General features: G+C 34.3%; 2 long non-coding RNA genes across 2 annotated transcripts in view; both read left to right on the top strand.

Moving 5' to 3' along the window:
* Positions 1-24,662, top strand: part of LOC309622620 — a 1,071,855-nt gene that overhangs the window by 131,355 nt on the left and 915,838 nt on the right. The gene's annotated exons all lie outside the window — the stretch shown is intronic.
* Positions 4,649-24,662, top strand: part of LOC309622628 — a 513,445-nt gene continuing 493,431 nt past the window's right edge. Inside the window, exon 1 of the long non-coding RNA XR_014241043.1 lies at positions 4,649-9,166. This is a non-coding gene — a long non-coding RNA (uncharacterized lncRNA). The remainder of the gene's footprint in view (positions 9,167-24,662) is intronic.

Genomic DNA, 24,662 nt, shown 5'->3' with positions numbered 1-24,662 from the left:
TCAAAAATTCATTTTCTTCATAATTTTATAGAAAACTAAGCCTAGAAGTTTTAGAAAAATTCCTGTTTAAAGTATTCTGCCTTGCTACCTCCCTATATATTATGCCTATGAACCTAGATCTTAATTTAAAAAATATATTCACTGATTTTCAGAGTCAGTGAAACATGGGGCACAATTATGGCATTCAGTTCCTGTCTATAGAGAGTTTCAAATCAATTAAAATACTGTTCAATTTTTCTGTCTTTCCTATATGTATGGAATTATTTGGTTCTAATTTCTTAATGGTTTCCATACTATAGAAAATTAGGTGACTTTGCTTTTCATGTCTTAAAAAAATAACTGAAACATCAATTCATATGAAAATGGAACAACTCACAGAAGTAAAATTTTTTAGATAACAAATGAACATGTTCCATTATAGGCTATTCTGCTACTACTACACACAGTTACTTAGATATTTTCTTTAGGCTGCAATCTAAGAGACATATTCAGGAGTTTTACAGATCTTGTGTGCTGATTTCTGCTATAGAATCAGACATAGCTTAGCAGGATTATCTACTTTAATTTCCAAGTGGAGCTGACCCATTGGAAGTAATTTGGAAATGGTCTGGATGATATGATAAATTTTGAGACCAAATTGAATCATCTCTTGCTCTTCCTGAATTTTAGAGACAACATATTCCTTATTTGGGTGTGCTACTCTGGCCCATTTACCAAGTGACCTGAAAATCTGCTAATTTTGAGTAGGACCTAAAACAAGAGGAGGTTCTACAATAGGTCCAGGCTGCCATGCAACCTGCTCTGCCACTTGGACCTTATGATCCAGTAGATCCAATGGTGCTTGAAGTGTCAGTTTAAGTAGGGATGCTGGTGGTGCCTTTGGCAGGACCCTTGCGTGAAGGCTGTAGGTTCTTGGTGTAAATCCTGGCCATCCTCTGAAAATTACTACTCTCCTTTTGAGAAAAAGCTTTTGGCCTACCACTGGACCTTAGTAGAGTAGAATGCTTAATGACAGACCACCAAGTACCATGTGACCTGAACTGCCCATCATGAATTGGGTGTTATTTAACCCATCAAGCCATAAAGTTGGGCATATACAGCAGGACCCCATTATTAAATGGAAGTGGTATATCAAGATCAGGCCCAAATAATCCCTGAAGGCACAAATAACTTACATAAAGAAGTGGCCCCAATCTCCTTGGTTCCCACTCCTGCTATACTAAGGTTTCATGGGGAATTCCCAAAGATCAACTGATACAGGAAGAGAAAACCCAGGGCTGGTTTACTATGGTTCTCCATAATATCCAGTCACCACTCAAAAGTCGACATTTGTAGCACTACAGAGTCCTTTTCTGGGACATCCCTGAAGGACAATGGCGAAGGGAAATCCTCCCAGTGGACAAAATTTCAAGCAGTACAGCTGGTTGTTCACTTTGGAAAGAAAAATGGCCAGACATGCTATTATATACCAATTGAGACTATGAGCAGCAGACTGCTTTAGGACTTGACCTGTAACTCTTCCTGGGGTATCCAGCCTACTAGCCTAACCTGCAGATTTTATATTTACCAGGTCTCCATAATCATGAGAGCTAATTTCTTAAACTCTCTCTCTTATATATATAAATATGTATATATTTATATTTATACATTTATGTATTTATATAATTTCTTTAAAAGATAATTGGCTATTTAAAGCAAAATCAGAAGCAAAATATTTTAAAAATTATAACACAAGTAGAAGTAAAATGCATGACAATTAGTAAAATGATGAAAGGGGGAAACGGAAGTATACTTTTGAAAGGTTTCTACATTAAATAAATGTTAGATCAAACTATTTGAATGTAGACTATGAAAAGTTAATGATGCATATTAAACCTTATAACTACCACTGAATTATATCAAATAATACCTGTAATAAGCCACTATAGGATACAAAAAGAAAACATTTTAAAATCAATACAAAAAAGAAATCAAAAAAGGAATAAAAAAGAATAAGAACACAGGATAAATAGACAACAAATAGAAAAATGGTAGACTTAAACCTCAGAATATTAGTAACTATAATAAATGTAAATGATTTAATTAATCTAATTAAAAGGTAAAGATTTTCAAATGGATGTAAAGAAAAACCCAACTACATCCTGTCTTTAAGAAATGCACTATAATTTTTAAATATACAGAAAAGTTAAAATAAAATTATGGGGAAAGATATAGCATGCAAAACACAAATTATAAGACAGATGGAGATACATACAAAGTTACCAACATACAAAGTTAGCTTCAGAATAAGTAATATTACAAGGTATATAGGAGGAAATAGCATAATGATAAGGGATCAATTAGTTAAGAACACATAGCAAAACTAAATGTTTATGCATGTATAATGATATATATATCTAGAGCTACAGGTATATAGATCCACACATACATATATATTCATATGCATATATAGCAAATATAACAAATATACATATATAAAAATATATGTATATATATGCATATATAGCAAATACAGCAAATACTACAGAACTAAAATAAGAAATAATAATTTTGTAATTATACTGGAGATTAAGCTCTCCTCTCTCAGTAACTGATATTACAAGTAGCCAAAAAAAAAATTAATTAATAAGGATATAGAAGGCTTGAATTTAAAGAATGTATAAAACAAATAATTTATAAAACACTACCTTCAGTAACAGTAGAATATACATTATGTCTCACTGTACATAAAACATTCACCAGTATAGAACATATGCTGAGGCACCAAAACACTCAGTAAATTTTAAAAGATTAGAATTATAGAGAGCATGTTCTCTGAACACAATGGAATTTTATGTAAAATAAACTATAGCAGGAACAACTCAAATTCCCCCTAAATTTTGAAATTAAGAATGTTATATCAAAATTCCTATAGCAAAAGGAGAAATCACAGTAAATTTAGAAAATATTTTTAAAAGAATGATTATGAGAGTACCACATATGGAAATTTGTAGGACAAAGCCAAAAGAATGCTTTCAGGAGAATTTTTTAGCTTTAAATGATTATCTAAGAAAGTAATAAATGTCTCAAATCAATAATGTAAATTTCTACCTTAAGAAAACATGAGAGAAGAGAGAAAAGTCCTGAAGTAAGTAGAAGGACACAAATAATGAAGATAAGAGCAGAAAACAACGGCCTAGTCAGTGGAATAGACAGAAAAAGAAAAAAATTAAGGAAACCAAAAGTTAGTCTTTAAAAGAGTAAGAAAATTGATAAATTTTTAACTAAACTGAGCAAGAAGAAAATAAAGACAAAAACTATCAATATCAAGAAAGAAAAAGTGTTATCCTACAGAATCCATGGATGTTACAATGATATAGGAAGAATATAAATAATTGACACCAATTATCCAATAATTTAAATAGAATGCCTAGAAAGACACAAGTTACTAAAAATAGGTAAAAGAATAAAGAGAAAACATAAACACCCCATTACTATTAAAGAAATTGAATTTATAATTAATTTTCTGCAGTCACCTAAACTATGACAAAGGAGGCAAGAATATACAATGGAGAAAAGACAGCTTCTTCAATAAGTGGTGCTGGGAAAATTGGACAGGTACATGTAAAAGAATGAAATGAGGACACTCCCTAACACCATACACAAAAATAAACTCCAAATGGACTAAAGACCTAAATGTAAGGCCAGATACTATAAAACTCTTAGAGGAAAACATAGGCAGAACACTCTATGACATAAATCACAGCAAGATCCTTTTTGACCCAGCTCCTAGAGTAATGGAAATAAAAAGAAAAATAAACAAATGAGACCTAATGAAACTTAAAAGCTTTTGCACAGCAAAGGAAACCATAAACAAGAAAAAAAGACAACCCTCAGAATGGGAGAAAATATTTGCAAATGAAGCAACTGACAAAGGATTAATCTCCAAAATTTACAAGCAGCTCATGCAGCTCAATATCAAAAAAACAAACAACCCAGTCCAAAAATGGGCAGAAGACCTAAATAGACATTTCTCCAAAGAAGATATACAGATTGCCAACAGACACATGAAAGAATGTTCAACATCACTAATCATTAGAGAAATGCAAATCAAAACTACCATGAGGTATCACCTCACACCAGTCAGAATGGCCATCATCAAAAAATCTACAAACAATAAATGCTGGAGAGGGTGTGGAGAAAAGGGAACCCTCTTGCACTGTTGGTGGGAATGTAAATGGATACAGCCACTATGGAGAACAGTATGGAGGTTCCTTAAAAAACTAAAAATAAACTACCATACAACTTAGCAATCCCACTACTGTGCATATACCCTGAGAAAACCATAATTCAAAAAGAGGCATGTACCACAATGTTCATTGCAGCTCTATTTACAATAGCCAGGACATGGAAGCAACCTGTGTCCATCGACAGATGAATGGATAAAGAAGATGTGGCACATATATACAATGGAATATTACTCAGCCATAAAAAGAAACGAAATTGAGTGTTTGTAGTGAGGTGGATGGACCTAGATTCTGTCATACAGAGTGAAGTAAGTCAGAAAGAGAAAAACAAATACCATATGCTGACACATATGTATGGAATCTAAGGAATCTAAAAACAAACCAAAAAATGGTTCTGAAGAACCCACGCACATATGGTCACCTTATCTTTGATAAAGGAGGCAAGAATATACAATGGAGAAAAGACAGCCTCTTCAATAAGTGGTGCTGGGAAAACTGGACAGCTACATGTAAAAGAATGAAATTAGAACATTCCCTAACACCGTACACAAAAATAAACTGAAAATGGATTAAAGACTTAAACGTAAGGCTGGATACCATAAAAGTCTTAGAGGAAAACATATGCAGAACACTCTCTGACAGCAAGATCTTCTTTGATCCACCTACAAGAGTAATGAAAATAGAAACAAAAATAAACAAATGGGACCTAGTTAAACTTAAAAGCTTTTGTACACCAAAAGAAACCATAAACAAAATGAAAAAGCCCACAAAATGGGAGCAAATAGTTGTAAACGAAGCGACTGACAAGGGATTAATCTCCAAAATACACAAACAGCTTATACAACTCAACAACAAAATAACAAATAACCCAATCGAAAAATGGGCAGAAGACATAAATAGACACTTCTCCAAAGGAGACATACAGATGGCGAATAGACACATGGAAAGATGCTCAGCATCACTAATTATTAGTGAAATGCAAATCAAAACTACCATGAGATAGCACCTCACACCAGTCAGAATGGCCATCATCAAAAAATCTACAAACAGTAAATGCTGGAGAGGGTGTGGAGAAAAGGGGACCCTCCTACACTGTTGGTGGGAATGTAAATTGGTGCAGCCACTATGCAGAACAGTATGGAAGTTCCTTAAAAAACTAAAAATAGACCTTCCATATGATCCTGCAATCCCCGTCCTGGGCATATATCTGGAGAAAACCATAATTCAACAAGATACATGCACCCCAGTGTTCATTGCAGCACTATTTACAGTAGCCAGGACATGGAAGCAACCTAAATGTCCATTGATGGAGGAATGGATAAAGAAGTTGTGGTATGTATATACAATGGAATATTACTCAGCCATAAAAAAGAACAAAAATGTCATTTGCAGCAACATGGATGGACCTAGAGATTGTCATACTGAGTGAAATAAGTCAGAGAAAGACAAATATCATATGATATCACTTATATGTGGAATCTAAAAAAAGTAGTACAAATGAACTTATTTACAAAACAGAAATAGAGTCACAGATGTAGAAAACAAACTTATGGTTACAAGCAGGGGAAAGCGGGAGGAGGGATAAATTGGGAGACTGAGATTGACAAAAACACACTACTGTATATAACACAGATAACTAATAAGGACCTACTGTATAGCACAGGGAACTCTTCTCAATACTCTGTAATGACCTATATGGGAAGGGAATCTAAAAAAGAGTGGATATATGTATAACTGATACACTTTGTTGTACATCTGAAACCAGTACAACATTGTAAATCAATTATACACTAATAAAAATTTTTTTAAAAAGTTTTCTCAAATGAAACCCTGGGGCCACATGATTTCATTGGTGAATTCTATCAAATACTGAAGAGATTATTCTAATCTTAAGCAAGTGATTTTAGAAAATAGAGGAGGAGAAAATACTTCTCAAGTCATTTTTGGAGACCAACATTATTACCTTGATACATAAATCAGGAAAGGACATTCTTGATGCAAAGTATCAGACAAGGTCACTATTAAAAAAGGAAATTACAGACCAATACCTCATGAATACAGATGCAGAAATCCACAGAAAACTATTGGCAAATTGAATCAAGAAAAAAATACTTAAAATACACGTATCATTCCCAAATGAAATTTATCCCAGGATCTGCACACTGTTAATTACAAAACACTGCTGAGAGAAATTGAAAAGGACCAGTAATTCCACTCTTAGTCACCTACGGTAGTTACGCAAACAATTTACCTACATAAAGCATCATACATGAATGATCAGGTAACGTTATTCCTAATAGCTGAAAAGTGAAAACAAACTAAATTTCTATCAACAGATGAGTGGATAAATGTTGGTATATATCAATAGTATTACAGTACTCAGAAACAAAAGAAAAACTATTGATACATGGAACAATATGGATATGTCCCCAAAACACCATTATGAGCAAATAAGGCCAGATCAGCATTAGAGAAATGCAAATCAAAACTACCATGAGGTATCACCTCACACCGGTCAGAATGGCCATCATCAAAAAATCTACAAACAATAAATGCTGGAGAGGGTGTGGAGAAAAGGGAACCCTCTTGCACTGTTGGTGGGAAGGTAAATTGATACAGCCACTCTGGAGCAAAACACCATTATGAGCAAATAAGGCCAGATCAGCAACAAATTATATAATTTAAATTATATGAAATTATAGAACAAGCATAACTACTGTAAGATAATTTATCTTATTTTAGAGTAGTTATGCTTATTCTGTGATAGAAATTAGACCAGTGGTTGCCTGAATTGGGGGTTGGGAGACTGACTGCAAATAATAACAAGGGTATTCTCTGGGGTGAGAGAATTGTTCAATATCTTGATTGTGATAGTGTTTATACCAATGTATACATTTGTCAAAACTCAAACTACACATAAGATATGTGCATTTTTATTTTATGTTAACTATACATCAATAAAGTTCATGTTAAAAGAAGAAAAACCATAATGAGATTAGTTCATTTTTTTAATTTTGGTAAATTATTAGAAAATATTTAAGGTAAAATTGTTGAGTAATTAGAGAACTCGCCCATAAAAAGACTCTCCCTTTAAAAAAATCATACATGCAAAACTGTTTACTATGATTTTATGTAAATAAAATCCTTCAAGACATCATGACTATAATTAATGAAAAACTGGCTAACTGAATATGATGCAGCTTTATGTTCCCAATTCCTTAATACATCGTTTCTCCACATGTTGTAAACATTTTCTTTAACATCTGAAACTCTGGGACTAGGTGAATTAGTTTTTCAGTGGGCATCATCATGAATCCTAATGTTTATATAGCTTTTACTAGCTCTGATTGGACGCTTAGAAGTGAAATGATCATAAAATCTCACTTACAGGGTAATATTTAGTAAAAATCAGCAAACATTTAAAGATATCCAGATCCTTAATGACTTTAAAGAAAACTAGCCTAGGTTACAGAATGCTGAGTTAAAAATCAAATATTTAGATATTTTATTCAGACATGATACATTCTAAAAAAGAATGTTGACTTTTTTCTTTTGAGGTCTGTTTAAGCCCTCTCAATACCTAAATGAGGTTTGTAATATTAATGTCTAATTAAAATGTATTTTTATGCACTTACCTATGTTAAACACATATTTACATATAAAATGCTATATGTTTACACACACATAAATAACTTTTCAATACACGAGCAGCATTAAAACATTTAATACAGTCATTCTGAGGAACAGAACCATAACTTTGATCTTGTTATCTTAAGAGAAAAATATACGGCAATGAATTTTAAATAAACCTAAGGGGTCTCAAATGTAAAAAACTTAATGAAAATTAACACAACGTAAAACAGCAAAAATGGAATCTGACCAGCATAAACAATGTTAAATCTAGAAGTTCTAAAAAGATCATATTATAATTTGGAAAACAATTATCTTAAGAGGCCTTAATAACAAAAAGGCATAAATCTATTATGGTCATTCTCAGGAGTATTCCTCTTCACCTTATTATTGAGCAGTTAAAATAAAACACCAAGACTGTGCTGTAAGCCCAGTGACCTCTCCATCAGTTAACAAGAATGCTTTGTGTTCTGGGGCAAGGTCAAAACTCCAAGTCAACCCAAGATCAAGAAGGTCTTGTGGCGTAAGTAACATGTATCATGTAATGTTCAAAGAGGCTGTGACCTGACTCAATTATAAACAAGAAATAAAAATGGATTTTTTAATTTGCTTTCAAAATATTGTGAATTAATTACAGTGACTGCAATCTCTTTTCCCATATGTAGTTCCAGCCCATCCTAATTTTCAAAAATTTTATCAGAAAACACTGGCTTCACATAAACAAAATAGTACCTCCATTCTAGTGTGCATGTGTTTAGTAAAAGCCTTGCAATTGCATTATTTAACTTTGGATGACTGCTATTCATGGCTCGTATTTCTACAGGTGGCACATCACCAACTTCAAAAGTATCACACATTTGCTGAGAAAAAAAGGGCTTAACTTTTCAGGGTTCATGTATTTACTTGTCTCACTTACTCTGAGTGGCTTATAAATAAAAACATCTTTTAAAAAAGATACACTTTGTCTTTTTCTCAGCATGAGGTGTGTAGAGATGTGTATTTTAGGAAGTTTATGCAAAGTTGATTACCCTTCCTATTCAATTTAAGAAAAAATCTCCACAATATTTGTTTTTGGGCAATCTGACAATAGTACAATTTCTTTTCAACAGCAAATATTCAGTTCCGTTTTTACGCTTAAGTGAGAAACTACTCATGAAAATGCACAGCCTCATTTGTAAAGTGATGCTTAAGATGTTATATGAGTGAGCAAAAACGGACAAATTGTGCCTAAGGGGAGCTCTTTCATCCTCTGAAGCAAAATTAGCTGAAACTGAGATTTCATAAAACTTACCTTTATAAATATTAATATTGTATTTTTCCAGACTACTATTTTGCTTCCCTTTCTCAGATGTATCACACATATTATCATGATACTAATCTAAATATAGAGCAAAAAATTGGCTGGTAAAATTGCCTGTAGGCTGACATTATTGTGAAACTATAAAGAATGAAATGCTGAATCAGGGGATATGGGATAGTGTCTTCTAGAAATTAATTCCAGTTGAGACTTGGTGAAACCTTAATCACATAATCCTGACTTGCCAAAAATAATTCTTAAGAAAATTTAGTGCTCAGGATAACTTCTGGGAATGAAATTTTAAGATAATCTGCAAGAAAGGCAAAGGCAGCGTAAGATGCACAAGCTCTTTCTTTCTGTGAGCCTCAAAAACTTTAATAACGGCTCCATGGACTGAGAAAGTAATTTCATTTCCTTATCCACTCAGTTTGTGGCCTCTGTTGAAACTGCTGGTTAATACCAACTGATGCTCTTTTAATATTACCCATTTTGTTGCAGGAGCAACTTATTTCATATTGTTAATGGAAAAAGCCTAGCTTCCATTTAGTTGGAAGATCAGGTATAAAAGAACCACAGACCATGAGAATATGCTCTACTTATGGTGTTTTGCTTTATCCCCCAATTTTTTATTAGGGAAAAATAAATCACATAAGTAATTAATTTTCTACGTACAAACAAATGATAAACTCAAAAAATGAAAATGACAGTAAAATTGTCTAATATTTCTATGAGACTGAAAGTGTTTTTCAATCTAGTATATTGGTTTCAACTCTAGTGTTAAATATCAGTTTTTCAATTTGACAATTTTACTCACATTATTTGACTTAGCAATTATGATTCAGTGGTTTGATTGACTTTAAGAGTTGTTTGGGTGTTTTCAAAATGTCTGGCACTTTGGAAGATTTAATAAATTTGTCTTTTCTCAGAGTAGTTTATGTATATAAAGAATGAATAAAAATTCTTTATTGAGATTAGGATCTCTTTAAGTTCAGCAGGAATGATTATAAGCTTCTAGAGGGTGAGAACTTCTCAAATATTTGAATCTTCGTTAATGCCTAGCACAGTATCTGGCATATATGAAGTACCCAACACACTCTGATTTAATTTTATTAGCTCTAGGGAGAATACTTTCTCTGAAATACAATGCAGTGAAATCTAGCTACAGCTTTTGTTGAAGAGCATGATAGGAAGCACTTTGTAAGCAAGCTACTTTGGTGAGTTTTTTTCTGGTTAGACTTGCAATGTTGCTGAGGTATGGTGATGCCTAGTTTATACTGTTTCATTCAATAATTGTATTTATTCTTATATATTTTCACTTCAATTTTTAAAAAATTTCAATTTTTTCTTATATCATAGAAGTTTCTTGTTTCCTCTACATAAATCTTGGAAATTTTCAGAGCATATGTATCTCATTTGACTGAGCATATGTATCTCATTTGACTGAGAAGAAAACTATGAAGAAATAATTCATATCTATAAGCATGTGTATATACTATACATAAAAACAAGCATGACTTTAAATATGCAGTTAAAAATATTTGAAAAATGTATAGAATGCATGAAATATATGCATAATTACTTTTAAAACCCCATCCAACTTTTGCTTATAATGTCTAAACATCATTATTTTTGGTAACTTCTGTTATTGTTCATGTAATGAATTGTAAAAGAACATATAACATGCAAATACCTCATTTGAACTCTTATTCATTCAATTTTGATTGGGAGAACACTTCAAAAGTAAAGAACATTTTCGGCTAGGGAAACAGGAGATAAAGAGAACATTTATATGTTTTTAGTTACAACCAATGGAAAAATTTTTAAAGACTAACGTCTTTCCAAATATCTTTTAAAGACTGAATTGTAATTTGGCCAGTCTATACAGTTCAGTAAGTACAGTTCTGGTACTATTTTAAGTACCAGATTTTAATTTTAATTATATCTAACTAGAAAAACTGTGTGTATGCACATGCATATAAATAATAATATGTGTATATATGTACATTCACAGGAATATTAATATTGTTACAACCAAAAATTTTTCGTAAACTTCTACAAGTGTGTTTAATATAGTTTTTAAATCAGGCAAAACATAGTATTTTACTGGCTATGATTTGCCTCTTTGGATAAATTTAACATCTATATGTTCACAAGGATGGGTTAGCCAAGAACAATTTGCCTTAAGCAGTTAGATACTATTGGAAATGGCCATTTTATGGAGTTGCATTTTTAATTCTTCCTACCATCCTATGTCTAAGTGTCAAAAAAATTGCTAGAGGGCTTCCCTGGTGGCGCAGTGGTTGAGAATCTGCCTGCCAATGCAGGGCACACGGGTTCGAGCCCTGGTCTGGGAAGATCCCACATGCCGCGGAGTAACTAGGCCCGTGAGCCACAGTTACTGAGCCTGCGCGTCTGGAGCCTGTGCTCCGCAACAAGAGAGGCCGCGATAGTGAGAGGCCCGCGCACCGCGACGAAGAGTGGCCCCCGCTTGCCGCAACTAGAGAAAGCCCTCGCACAGAAACGAAGACCTAACACAGCCATAAATAAATAAATAAATAAATTTTAAAAAAATTGCTAGAAATCTAACACTCAATTACAGTTTCCTCTCAGTTAAAAATACAAGCATTTCACAAAAATTATAAATCTTTTGGGGGCAGTTTTATTTAAGGAAATATAATAATATAAAGGGCCTCACTCTTCAGTATTGTCAATCCAACACTTTTCACAAACAGACAACTCTTCTAAAACCTAGAAACAACAATTCCTATGATTCTCATTAAACTGGAAAAGGGAAGAAAAAGACAGAGAAAGTGAAATATTTTATGTTTAACAATCTTCTATATATTCTATTATATAATTCTCAGGGATTTTCATAATTTTAATAATAAAATATATTAGGGTCCTTAGTGACAGCAGAACAAAATGGCCTACTCTTCATCAATTTCTTTGATTATTATATGTAATTTGAGGGAATAATCAAATAACTGATTCATTGTTAAAATAAAAAAAAAAATTGAGGGATTCCAGATAATACCAACTCTTTCAAAAATGTTTGAATTGTCACTTACTTTCCATCCTTTATGAATTAAAACTAAGTGCCCACTTACATCCACTTTAACATATTTGTATTATAATATATATACACGCACACATACATATCTAATTGGGTAGGAACACTTACAACACCTGATTATCAAAATAACATAGTTTTGGAGTTATATTCCAATAGGAATAGAATCCTAGGGAAATCATTTTGAGAATTTCAGGTCATCCACTTATAATGAACTACAACGCCATCCCAAATTTCAGTGCAAAATTACAAATTTTATTCTGTAGTTTCTTTTTTCGAATGAGAGGAGAAAAAAATCCTAAACACAAATTCCCTCTTCTCTTACTATCCTTCCAGAATCTTCCATAATACAATTACCATGAATATTCCCTCCTTTTTGGAAGGAAAATACCATGATTTATTCATTTATTAAATCATGGATCCTGAATGATACTAATAGAGTGTAATAATGTACCAGAGGTTATTTCCTGGGAGAAAGAGAACTATGTTGCTAGTGTATTAGACAAGTGTCCTTACCCAAGCAGTGATCTCATCCCATAATGCTCCTTACTTTACTGAAAACTTTAAATGTTTCCTCTGGAGTGTTAATACTATTGTGGCATCAATTTCTAACAAATATAAAGTACCCTACCTTTAAAAAAAAATGGATTAATATAAGGCATAATGCTGAAGTATGTGTCAAGTGTAACCTTTATAACTTTGCTTGTCAGGTTTTTCCATTAGAGACCTCATAAGCAGCCCCTGCATATCAGTCACGGTGTTCCCTGACAGGTTTAACCTTCCCAAGTGGCTGAATACACCATCTTCACTGCAGCCTATTGACCAAGGCAATAAGCCATTCTATATAGTGTATTAAAGTCATTTTCCACATGCTACCTCAGCACGACCCATTGTTCATGCCGGCTCCTGCTGACCATGGAAAACCTGCACTCCACACTAAATTGCTACACTTTACACCGTTACACCAGTTAAGCAATAAGCCCCCAACTGAATTGTTTTTTTCCTTCATAGTCTAAAAAGCACAGCGATTATCACAAGTGCTCAAGATGCAATTTTAGACTGTCAAAAATCCTCGCAAATAATTTAAACACTTAAAATATATGCTGACTGTGGAAACTTTATTTTTGTTGTAATTCACCAATTCTTTGTTCCTAGATGCCTAAGGGTGGCAGGCCATCTGTGCAACTCTGAGCAGCCCTGGGCTCTTGGTGTCAAAGGTTGTGTTTCAGCCCCATGAAATTCACCCTGTCTCTGCTGAAATCAGCTTTGTTGCTAGACCCTGTGACAAATGAGTCCAATCTAGGCTGGGTGCCCTTGACTTGACCCTGGCCAAGGCAAACAATAGGGCAGACTCAGCCAGTAGAAAAGATGTTCTGCACTAATGAACCCAGTGGTGGCCACAGGTCAGTTAAAAAAGAGGGGATAATGTTCAATCTTTTCAGGTGCACATTTATAATGAGCGAAGCACACAATCTCTTTCAAGATGGAGCACATGTAACAAAGAACATATTTGTACACTCATCAAGGCTAATGGACCCTGAGGGTGCAATAGGAATATGTTTTTAATTTAATCTTTATTGAATGACCTTACACACTTCATTTTCTCTGCACGGCACCATGAAATGGACACACTCTTATCAAGTTGAGGACTGAAAACAGATGAATATATAAATGACCGATACCTGCTGGGTATGTAGATGAATTTTCTTCCCTTATTTTCACCTCTGTCCATCCTGCTGCTGGCTCTCAGCACCTCCTAGGGACTGTTTCCCTTAAACTCTTGTCTAGATTAGCTAATCACGTAAACAGGAGAACAGCCCCTCAAAACCTGGCCAGACTCATCTTGAAAATGTTAACTGTTGAAGGAACTAAAGAGCTGTGATCATTACATTAAACAAAAATCTCTTTTCATTTCTTCTAAAGCAAAGACGGCATGTGAGTAAGTCCCAGGAGTGAAGGGAGAATTGTGCATCCTGTTAGGTCCAAAATCCTTTAAGAATAACTCGTCTTTACAGTTAGGAGTGCTTTTTTAGCCTACCAACCAAGAGATCGATTTAAAACTTCCTCTAAGAAACCTGCTTCCTGATATAGTTTGCAATTCTTTAGATGAACAGCACAAAAATAAATTTCATGTTTCTCTTTTAAATTAATAGGAAACACTTCCTGCAGATTTCTGATGCAGGCAACTCTGGTGTAAAAACTTGGCACTTTATAACATTACTCTGCAAAATCAGGCAAGAGTTTAAATAGAAAACATAAGCTTATCTTTACCACATTCATCTAAGCTCATGGTAATATTTAGATTAGTGTGCTATGGATGCCAAAATCATCTGAGAATATCACAATGTCTTCATCCTAATTTTCTAGTGGCTAATATTAATTCTTAAAGAAAACTAAGTCAATTTTTTGATTAATAATGAAACAAGGAAGATTAAATGCTTTATAGACTTCTCTTCTTTGCCTGAGCCCCTGCTGCTAAAAACTCATTTATAGGATGTATCATATTTCAAACACAATTAGAAAACTGTCTTCAGTGATGCAGAAAGTGGTACAGGTGGGTTGTCAGGTACAGGAAAGCAAAGTTTGTGAGGTTTTTTTCCTATTAAAATTATACATATTACGTATGGTCTTCATCAATCTTACAACGTTTCATACCTATTTAAACACTCAAGCCTTGGCAAATAGTTAATTGCTAGCCCAAGGCAAGTGACTTCAAGCTAGCTAGGCATATATGTAGAAGTTCCGTTTACTCCGTTGAGAAACCAGTGGGTAAGTTGTAAATCATGGCAACAGTTATTTGCATCCTATTCCTTTTAGCTCAACTGCTAGTTGATGAAAAACTTTAGTAGAACTCTGTGCTAAAGTGCTTTGATTTAACTTGAGTGTATTCAGAAGCAATTCATATACAGTTTTAGAGAAATACTATGTAAAGTTTAAAATCATTATCCCATTTTTAAAAAGTGTTAGGTATTTTGTTATGAGATAAAATCAAATCAAAGTTATTTAAGGTTATTATGGATCTAATACTTGGCATTAATGTTAAAGAAACTCTCAAATATTAATTTTGAGTAACATCATCTTACTGTGGGTCATCCACTATTGACCAGCTGATCTATAAAAGGAAGTTTTGTTATTTTTTCCACCCAAATTGTAAGGGAAAACATTCTTACCCTTACAAACCATATAACAAAGTGACTATTATTGTTGGGAAATTAAAGTCACATGTTAGAAAGAAAAAGAGTGACAGAATCTAGAAACCAAAATCACTTTCTTGGTACTGTGTTTAGTTTGTTTTCTGTATTTAGAAAATTGGTGTGTATTTACTCTCTGACTCCTCAATGTTCCCACTGCACTTTGAATGTGCATTTGTGTATTTTTTGGTCTTTCATGTGGGTATAAAAATTTTGGAGACTAGTGGCCAATGAACGTCAGTCTAGAAAGTAATTTTCTTTAGTACAGGGTGAGGTCCCTGCTCTCTTAACAGGACCACGGTTTACAAATAGGCCATCCTTCAGTCTTACAGGCCTGCTCATATATACCCTGCAAATCGTGAATGGCTTCAGGAAATACAAAAAGCATATTCTTTTGGTGCAAGTTGATTGAAGTAATATACTCCTGTGGACTTTGAAGGGGCTTGATTTCTCCAGTGAGAAATAAGAGCTTGCAGTGACACAAGAGCCCACAAAGGTACCAATACTGCCTTGGGTTTGGCCAAATGCAGAAGACATCAGCTTTGATCAGGTATACCTACTACCTGATTTGCCACAAATGAAAATTCCTTAGAGCAGTTCAGTTATCTGTACAACCTGGACAGTCTCCCACTCAGGGCAACCTCCCTACCTCTTACTTTTCCGAGAAAATGGAAGTCAACAGATACTCTTCAACTGACTGTTTTTTGATTTCTGTTTGCATTAGTCCACTGAAACAACTCTCACTGAAGTCCCTAATGACTTCCTTGATGCTATATCAAGCAGATCATTTTCATAGCGATAGCAAAAACGTAGAGGCTACCCAAATTCAAATCCTTGATGCTTCACTTACTAGCTGTGTAACATTGGCAGTTTACTTCATCTCTCTGTTCCTCAAGGTCTGCATATGCAAAATTATGACAATCTCTTAGGGTTTCTGTAAATATCAAATAAATTAATCTCTACCAAGTGCTAAGGATAGCGCTTGGCAATGTGTAAGCATTAAACAGAGGTTAGTTATTTTTAATTATGGATGCACTGATTCCATCAGCATTCTACTGTGATTACCATGCTTCCTAAAACATTCTCTTCCCTGATTTCACATCAAGTTAAATGATAATCACAAGTGGTTCCTGAATTCTATCCACATCCAATCTACTTACCCTGCTTTAGACTACTCTGATGGGGTTACAGCAGACGTGTGTGTGTGTGTGTGTGTGTGTGTGTGTGTATCTATCTATCCATCCATCTATCCACCCATCCATCCATCTATCTATCTATCGATAAATAGGTACAGATATCTCCACACAGCTCTATCATATACACAGGGTGATCTTGTTCCTATGCAAATCTGTCTATTCACCCCTTTATTCAAAACTATTCAATATTTTTTAAACTAGTCTTAAAAGAATGCAAAATCTCTTAAAGTGGCCTTGAATGGTCTGACTCAAATCTATATGTATTCAGCCTCTTCTCATAGCCAGCTATCCCTTTCTCTCTTGTCTCTATTCTTGAGACCTTATTTTTGTTCTTTTTATTTACCATCTTCTTCCTGCCACGAGGATTATGCCTGAAAAGATTTTCTCTCCCTTCTTTGACTAAATAGCCCTCACTCATTCTTCAGATCTCAGGTCAATGACCATATTTTTAGAGAGGTCTTCTGGGACTTTCCTGCCTATTTCAAACACCACTATTATATGCTCTCAGAGAAATATTTATTTGAAGGAAAATTTGAAGGAAAGGTAAGTTATCTCATTTTCAAGTTTATATTTTATTGGTGTGACCTACTGTTTGTTCATCTGCATGAGACTGTAAATCCCATGAGGGCAGAGTTGTGTTGGGTTGTGATCATTACTGTCTGCTAGAACCTAGCACCATGCTGAATGAATGCATTTACAGTGTCCCTTGTCTTTGAATTTAGTAGATGGTGGGCTGAGTTCAGATGTTAGTTCATTTCCTTGTATATATTTGTCATATTTTACCTTGTATAAATTCCGTTTACACTCTGCTTATTTCCTATGTCAAAATAAAAGCTCTTTGAAGGCAGCTATTTTGTGTTCTTCACATTTGCACCATGTATTGATTTCCTACTGCTGCTGTAACAAGTTGCCATAAACTTGGTGGCTTCAAACAACACAAATGTATTCTCTTACATTTATCAAGTCCAAAATAGGTCTCACTGGGTTGAAATCCACAAGTTGTCAGGATTATGTTCCTTCCAGAGGCTTTGGGGGAGAATCCATTTCCTTGTCTTTTCTGACTTCTAGAGGCTTCCCACATTTCTTGGCTTGTGGCCTTCTTCCATCTTCAAAGACAGCAATGGCCATTTGAGTCTCACATCTCATCATGGATTCTCACTCCTCCATCTGTTCTTTCACTTAACAGGACCCTTGTGATTATTTTGAGCTCACCTGGATAATCCAGGATACTCTCTCTCAAAGTCAGCTAATTAGACACCTTAATTCCATCTGCAACCTAAATTCCTTTTGCATGTGATAAAATATATTCACATGTTCTGAGAACTAGGGTGCAGGTCATTTGGGGGTTAATTATTCTGTCTACCATAGACCTCAACAGCACTTGACACAGTATTTTGCATATAGAAGGCGATCCAGAAACATGTGACATAAAATGAACTATTTGACAAAATTTCGAATCATATCATCATTATATCATGTAACACTAGTTTAGAATGGATCTTCAGGGGCCAAGCAGATCTTCAGTTTACAGGTAAGGAAAGAGAAGAGTTTTGAGGAAGTACTGTACATCACGCATCTAATGCATGGCAAAATTCAGATGCTACTGAAACTTCTATTCCTAGTCTAGGATTCTTTCTTTCATATTATTATTAACCAAAGTTGAAAAGAATATGTGATATCTCATTGTAGTTACAAAAGTTTAATTTCAAGCTTTCAGTTGTCTCTGAAATTTTCTGCAAAATAGAAAAATGTTTGTCTAATAGGCCATCTTGCCTGGCAGGAGAAAAGCAAGAACAGTTTGAACTTGTAAATAGAGATATTCAAGTGACATAATAACCATGTTCTTTAAGTAAGACCTTTTGATAGTCTCACACAGTCTACAAGGGATCTATTACACAGGATTTGTTTTGGAAGAATTTCAAGGATTGATGAAATCTTAAGAATATTTTAAATTAGAATAATCTATGCAAACACAATATTCACAAGGACGTTAGGTAAACATTTACAACTATTATATTTGCCAATAGGCAGAGTAATTATTTAGAATTTATGCCAGATACCAAACAAAATTAAGTGGTTTTTAAGAGGAACACTAAAGTATCATGTAACTAAAAGAGAACTAGATGATGATGTGAATCATAACTCAGCCACTTATCCACCATTTCTTCAACTCTAAAATGACATGAAATCACCTGCTTCAAAGGGGTGTTTTGAGTGTGAAGTGTTGTATGTGGAAACAGCAACAAGGTACTGAATTTACGGAAGCCACCAAATTTTTACTTCCCTCTCCTTCTCTTTCCACATCTAAAAATGAATAGGTCGTTCAAATTCATGCAAGTTATAGAGGATTTTTTAAGTGTGATTACAAATTTGATATATAATACACATTTTGCACTCTCCTTTAACTGCCAAATGGTGACGTAATATAGGATAATGGAATCCGACAAATCTGGTTTTGTATCCTGGCTCTCTCATTTTGTCCTCAAGTAATTTACTTTCTATGTTTTCTACATCTTATTTGTAAAATTTCTTATAGAAGTTATTGTGAGAATTTAACAAAATGGTCCATACATAGCTCTTAGTCTTCTCAGCAAATGCCAGCTCATGTTTTTCTCTTACAGTAAGTGGCATCTTCCCACTCCTCTGCTTTTCTATTCTTGCCGCCCAGTGTACCTATCTCCTTTGTCCTAAATAATTCTGAGGTACTGCTCTGCTACTGAGAGTCCCCCCCTCTAATCATTCTGAGATTGGAGGCATGTTCTCCAAGCATGGATCTGCTCATGTGACTGCTCTGTCCTCAGATATTCCACAGTCTCACTAGCAACCAAATAAGTTCATGGACATTTTTTTTGGGGGGGTATCAGCCCAACTCCAGCCATCATCTCAGAGAATTTCCCCCTCAAGAATGAGTCCAGGGATAGAACACTCACTCAAGCTGAAACTAAGATTTTCTCCTTGTGGAATATGACAGTGAGTTGAAGGGACATCATCAACTCTCTCACTGCTAAAGAGATCAAAGAGCTAAAATCCAGAACATTGAAGATCAGAGCCAGCTGGTTTGTGAGATACACCAGGATATTGATATTAAGTTCTCTTTCTTTGTTTATAATAATTGACTGTATTTTAGTTACTTCAAAGAGAAAGTGACTTGACCAAGACAGTCACAAACCAAATGTCCAAGTCTTCTCAACCTTGTCCCTTTCATACCTTCTGTGAGCCAATTATTTGTTCCATTTATAGGCCTCTTGCTTGTTTCTGTACTGAGCGAAACTGTACTAGTTTTCAATCATAGCTCTCTGTCAGGAATATTCTGTTTTAGTTCTACATTTCTCTGAATATGGATGTTACCCCTTTTTAATCACCTCCAATGAGATTAAGTGTTTTTCTAGTAATAGAACATACCTTCTAAACCTCATAACCGTGTTCTTATGATTATTTATATTATTCTGACCTTTGTTTTTAGTTCTCCCCATTTTTTCCACATTTATCTTTATGAGACAAATAATTTTTGTCTGAAAAGGAATATAAAAATCAAATATTCAATTACAGCTTTACATTACTGAAATTTTATCTCATGTCATATGACTAAGCTCCTTTAACATATATTATTTTATATTGTCTGATGGCCAGAATAGTGTTTTATACATCATAGACTTATATAAACTATTTATATATTTACTAGTCTATTCACTTAAATGATATCTATAATAACCTTTATGTTTCTGAAGTATAAATATAAATTATTTAATTGAATTCATGACTAGTATATATAACAGGCTGTTTTCAGGCACCAAATCATTTTAAACCATTAGTATTGTTATATCTTGGAGCTCTAGAAAGTTCTCATGCTTGGTGTCTTAGAGACCAGTTACAAGTTCTTTAAGGTATATGGCAATGCAAGCTCAACTTCTCCCAAGCCTTTCTTTTCTTCTTTCTTATCTAGAGTCTCTATCTTAGGGAGAAATTATATGATTCTTATTAATATTTGTTAAAGGAAAAAAATAATAATGACCAAAAAGTGAATTTATGCTCTATGTTTTTTTTTTTTGATAACTTTTTATGTTTCTGCATCCAGAGCAGTTTTTGTCCTAGATGTCCCTAGATGATAATATAATCATTTCTTGCCATATCTTCTTGTACTCCCATAACCCTATCCTATGGGGTATTCTGACTTATTTGATCATCTTCTAATAAGAGTGCAATATGGTAGCTAATTTTTATCCCTATAGAAAGAATATATTAAAATTGAAAAGGTTCTAAAAACAGAACTTAAAGATGTTAGTTGTGTCATTATGGCTGTATATAATTGGTATATTACGTTTTGTTTGAGTGCTATATAAGCACAGTGAAACAGCTTGTAACAGGTTGTTCAAATTATCTCTTTCTGTGTAACAAAGTATCCCAAACCTTAGTGGCTTAAACCAATGACCATTTTAGTATCTCTTGACAGGCCTGTGCTCTGCTGAGCAATTCTTTGCTCTTCCTGGTGCTGACTGAGATCACTTGATCATATTCAGCTGGCAGATGGGCTGGTCTAGAGGGCCTGGTATCATGTGGGGATTAATGAAAGGCTAGTCTCAGCACCAGAGGCCTGTCTGGTGGGACAGTGGCAAGAATTGAAGGGGCTGAGATTTTATGCAACTTGTAACTGACCTAGTTAGACTGTCACAGTTTAATGAATGCCTGTAGAAGACATGAAACTCTTGGGTCACAGATAAATGACTCTACGACTCATAGCACAGGAAGCAGCATCAACATCCACATATTTGTATCCTTTCTCCATGTCTTCAGGTCCCACAGGCTAAGGCAAGTAGACCAACACACACAGTAAAAGTTGTGTTTTGTGAGAAAAATTATAAACTTGGGTAACCTAAATTTTTCATAATGGTTGATAAGCATGCTTGCCCTCTGCTCTAAGGGAGACACTATCCACATCTTTCAAGACTGTTCATTGCAAAAACATTACTGAAAAGATAGTCACCCCAAAATAAGGATCAGTGACTCTACTCATGAGACATGCAGAAACACTAGAGACCCATGGCTAATTTCCTCTCAACAAATGGTCTCCGATTTCTTACATGGCTGCTCAGGGCTCACAGAGAGTGTTCAAGATGCCCTCCCTGGTAGAAGCTACAAGGTTTCTTTATATCCTAGCCTTAGAGATCCCACTGTATCACTTCTGTCATGTTCTATGTCAAATGAGTCACCAAATCCAGCCCAGACTTAAGGAGAGGGAAGTTGGACTCTACCTCTTAACCTGAGGAATAGCAGAGCATTTGCACCATCTTGAACTACCTCACACGTTTTGTGTTTGGCTATATCAAATAATATTATAACACAATAGTGTAAGTAAACACTAGGCAGATATGTTTACAGTTATTCCCCTTGAAAGTTTATGTATGTATTGATTAAGAAACACTGATCTAATGTACCATAACAATTTTACAGATAAGATCACTGGGATTAGGAAGATGGAAAAGCTCACTAAAATTCACATGTTGAAAGTAAGAGAGACAGAAATAGAACCAAGACTCCAATTTGTTGGAAGCTTTTTCTATCATATTACAATGTGGTATAAACACTTTTTATTAGATTATAAATGATATATGCTGTGTTTTAAAATTGAGTCCCATGAGCTGAGAAAATCTGTTGAAGTTTAGAAACAGATCACTAGAAATTTCCTGTTTTATTATGCACTAGAAAGGCATTGTACTGTAACCAATAAATATTCTATAATTTAATATTAAACAGTAGTTTAAGAAGAGGTAAGAACAGCCAATGATTTGAATCAAAGTATATTTGTGAGTGTAAAGCAATGCCAAATTTTATGTATACAGACAATCTACAAACTAATGACAAAGTTCTAACAAGCAAAAACTTAAAATCAAGAGCTGCTTTTTTGAACAATTCAACCAACTCAACAAATATCATAATTAATTAACTCAAAACAACACAAAAAATAGGTTCCAAATATTCCATTTTTTTTCTGTAAGTAACTGGTTGAATTGGCATAAATTCAGTGATATTACCTGAAAATTATTGGTTATGATAATTTTCAAATATTGATGGTTTACTGACAGAAAATTTGAGTTATCAATTACTCTTTTATCTGTGGTATTTAATGTAAAGTTTATCCAAAATTCTAAAAGTAGACCTTGACTAGAGAAAAAGAAGGTTTGAGAGTCAAGTGAAGATATCAAAAGCAGTAATAATGTAGGTTATATCAAAGTTGATTTATAATTTGATTATCTAACATCATTAATTCTAGGCTGCATTCTAACAGCACAGTTGTACATTTTTTTCAGAATCCCAAATCATCATAATCAACTATTTTACTAACCTACTATACCTCTCAGTACTATGAATTAATTCGTTCAACTATACCTGCACAAAAATAATAGTAGTCATAAGTAATATCATATATAAACACTGCAGACAATAAAAAGAGAAGATAGGTGATTTCTCCTTCAGCACAGGACTGAGTAACTGTTACTGGACTTAACTACCTACCATGAAAAAATATAAAACCAGACAAAATGTATAAGGCAGCTTTTTCCAGACACTAGAAAACAGCACAGTACAATTATCCTTGAGATAAAGGAAACAGGTAAAGCCCATGGTCACCAGACAACATCTGAAATCAGCAATTTACTAAATGTGATAAACACCAGACTGAAGACTGTAGTAGAAAGGGTCAATAAACTTGAAGATATAGTAATAAATAGTATTTAATCTGGAGAGATAGAGAAAGAAAAAGAGAGAGAGAGAAAGCCTTAGTAACATAAAAAACAGTATCAAGTGATCAAAATTACATGTATTCGAGTTCTGGGAAAGGAGAGAAACAATGCGGCAGACACACACACACACACAGACAAAAAACAAACAGTGAATGAGAAGCCTAAAGCAATAATGGCTAAAATTTCCCCAAAATTTGGTGGGAGGGACTTCCCTGGTGGCGCAGTGGTTAAGAATCCGCCTGCCAATTCAGGGGGCATGGGTTCGAGCCCTGGTCCGGGAAGATCACACATGCCACAGAGCAACTAAACCCGTGTGCCACAACTACTGAGCCTGTGCTCTAGAGTCTGTGCGCCACGACTACTGAGCCCATGTGTGACAACTACTGAAGCCCACGCGCCTAGAGCCTGTGCTTGCAACAAGAGAAGCCACCGCAATGAGAAGCCTGCACGCCACAACAAAGAGTAGCCCCCGCTCGCCGCATCCAGAGAAAGCCCACGCAGCAACGAATATCCAAAACAGCCAAAAATAAATAAATAAATTAATTAATTAATTTTTAAAAAATTGGGTGGGAAAAAATATCAATAGAATATAAAGAAAACCACAACTAGTCACATCACAGCAAACTCTTACAAATGAAAAGACAAAGGAAGAATCTTAAAAACAAAGATTAAAAAATGCATTGCATTCAGAAAAACAGTATGATATGTAATATAAATGATGGCTGACTTCTTATAACAATGTTGGCTAGAAGAAAACGGAATGACATCCCCAAAGTGTTGAATGAATGAAAATGTATCCTAAAATTTTGTAACCAGTGAAAATGATAGTGAAATAAACTTATTTTTAGAAGAAAAAAGTTGAGAAAGTCTGTTGGAAATTCAGATTGATCAGAAAAATATTAAGAGCACTGGGAATCGTAAATATATAGGCAAATGCAAGAGACTATGTTCAGTACTATAGTAAACAGTGATACATCAAGGAAGCATATCTCAGCAACCACGAAAAAATAATGCAAATAGACACAGCTAAAAAGCAAATAGAGTAATTAAAGTGAAATACTAAAACTTATCAGATTATCTAAATGAAAGCAAGAATGAGGGACAGAAGAGACAAAAGAAACACAATTATATTAAAAAAAAGAAAAATGGCTGATGAATCCAAATATCTAAATAATTACAGTATATATTTACATGCAAAACACACATTTAAAGCGGAGCTTCTTAGAATTAAAAATAAGACATAATTAAGAACAGTTTACAAGGGCTTCCCTGGTGGTGCAGTGGTTAAGAATCGCCTGCCAATGCAGGGGACATG

This window comes from Balaenoptera borealis, assembly GCF_965194805.1.
Source record: "Balaenoptera borealis genome assembly, chromosome: 2".
Classification (NCBI taxonomy): Eukaryota; Metazoa; Chordata; class Mammalia; order Artiodactyla; family Balaenopteridae; genus Balaenoptera; species Balaenoptera borealis.
Note: the sequence above shows the minus strand (reverse complement) of the source record. Positions and strands in the feature narration are given on the sequence as shown.